Source organism: Sapajus apella, unplaced genomic scaffold (genome assembly GCF_009761245.1).
Source record: "Sapajus apella isolate SASKATOON/1434 unplaced genomic scaffold, GSC_monkey_1.0 scaffold8, whole genome shotgun sequence".
NCBI classification, from domain to species: domain Eukaryota; kingdom Metazoa; phylum Chordata; class Mammalia; order Primates; family Cebidae; genus Sapajus; species Sapajus apella.
Genome location: NW_022436948.1, coordinates 11,477,397 through 11,479,970, shown reverse-complemented (window position 1 = coordinate 11,479,970; position 2,574 = coordinate 11,477,397).

Below are 2,574 nucleotides of genomic sequence, written 5' to 3'. Positions count from 1 at the left end.
TATTTATTGTTTTCCTGGTCTTTATTTAGAAATCTTAAGACAGAACAAACATTTCTCCTTTTTCCTTTGAGACAGTGTCTTGCTCTGTCACCCAGGCTGGAGTGAAGTGCTGTAGTCTCGGCTCACTGCAGCCTTAACCTCCGGGGCTCAAGTGATCCTCCCAGCTCAGTCCTCCCTAGTAGCAAGGACTACAGACACGTGTGCCACCACACCCAGTTAATTTTTGTTTTTTTTTTTTTTTGTAAAGACAGGGTCTCACTATGTTGCCCAAGCTGGTCTCGAACCTGAACAAACATTTCAAAGGACAATCCATACCAGAGAAGTCAAATATTTAAGAACTACCCAGTATAACAAGAACATATTTTAAAACTAACATTTAAAGTTCTGCAGAAAATTAATCTCACAAAGTTCTCTTTATTTAAGGAAAAACAGTTATAATGTTGCATTATAAATGTATTCTTTTAACTTAATTTAGTTTTCCCCCATTTACAATTACTTATTTGCATTTATGTTTAAGAAACTAAAGATACAGAAAGGGTCTAAATTGCTGATGCCTTCTGAAGACCTAGACAGGAACTACTTAATGTTTTGTACCATGGGGTGCAGGATATCATAGAATGTCAAGGCTGATCATTCTACTGTTGGCAGAACACTTCATTTATAGATGAGAAAACTACAGTCCACTGAGAGGAGATGATTTCATTCACTAATTCAATCAGGCATCATTGATCTACTTGGTTCACTGGCCTAGACCCCAGGAGTATAAAGATGAACAAGGCTGGGCACAGTGGCTCATGCCTGTAATCCCAGAACTTTTGAGGCCAAGGTGGGCAGATCACTTGAGGTCAGGAGTTCAAGACCAGCCTGGCCAACATGGTGGAACTTCGTCTCTACTAAAAATACAAAAATTAGCCAGGTGTGGTGGCGGGTGCCTGTAATCCCACCTATTGGGGGGCTGAGGCATGAGAATCGCTTGAACCTGGGCGGCGGAGGTTGTAGTGAGCCGAGATTGCATTACTGCACTCCAGACTGGGTGACAGCGTTCAGACTCCATCTCAAAACAAAACAAAACAAAACAAAACAAAAAGATGCACAAGATCCCTAAGCTCAGGGAACTCATACAGTAGAGATGGAGTCAGACGCTAAACATTATGGTACAATGTGACAAAGTCCTAACAGAGATCAATGAAAAAGGGATATGACCAGCCAGCACAGGGACAGGAGGGCATGTCTAACACAGGTCAAGGTCTTCTTTCTCAGAGGAGCTGAGAGGAGCAGGTCAATGGCAGCAGAGAGATGCGGGGCCTCACCATTCCATAGCTAGTTTACCCTGTTCTCCTGACGCCCCAGCCAAGGCACAGCAATGATGGGCAAGGCCTCAAGCCTCAGGGCACTAGGACAAAATTGAGAAAAAGAGCTCTTCTTCAGAGCACGCTTGTAGGACTCCTTACTCCAACCACAAGATTTGTCTCTTTAAAATTACAGAGTGAGATATATACAAGGTATCTACTTCCTAATAACAGATTTGCAATTATGCCACCTAAAGCATTCAGTACAGTGTTAGAGAAAGCCATCCATATTCCAAGAGCAGACGTAGGAAGAACAGCCTCCCTCCTCAGATCAGAAGCCCAGAAATGCTGTCCCACCCAGAAACATCCATCCCAGAGAGCCTAGAGCAGCCATTAGGCTTTAAATCCCAGGCTTCTGCTCTGGATCTAGACAGAAATTCGAGGTTTCTATCAGGTGACAAAGACCCTCTCCTTAACCAAACTATCAAGCCCCTCTGAGTCCTCTTCTTGACTAGAGCCCAACCGTGGCCCTATAAAAACTGCAGACTCTTGGCACAAATGATTTCGCCCACCTTCGCACACTAAGAGACTTAAACACCAGCATAGGTTCTAAGGGCTGAAAGCTAAAGTGTCTGCCTGAGAAAAGTGAATGCTGCCTGAAGAATTTACTATTTGTTCCAACCAAAACCTGGTGACTGGCAGACAGTCCCCTGATCCCTCTCTTAAAGCAGTTACTTTAGAAAGTCTGCCATTATAAATCCTTTCTCTCCCCCTTTGATATGTAAATCTTCTACCATTCAGAACGGTATTGTCTCTTTGAAATGCAAACATTCAAAGTCTCCTTGCTGAGTGGATGCCTTGCTCTTAACTTACTGTCCCCTCATTATAGACAGAAGTTTGTTTCTTCTCTCGATAAAAGCCAATTAATAAACCCAGATCACAATGACCAACCCCTTCCCGCTTTTTATGCATTTCCACTTCCTTCCTGCTCAAGCCCTGCTCCCACTCAGTTACCTTTGCACAAAGGGTAATTTGGGCTGGGCCTCTTTCCTCTGGCAAGAGCTAATGATTTCAGTTAATCCTTGCTGGTATAACTAGTGACTAGCTTTGTTTACCTCTGACACAGGTAAACAAACACATGGAGAGCAAAATCAAATTTTTTCTGGCCGGGTGCGGTGGCTCATGCCTGTAATCCCAGCACTTTGGGAGGCCAAGGTGGGAGGATCACTTGAGGTCAGGAGTTGTAAACCAGCCTGGCCAACATGATGAAACCCCATATCTGGGT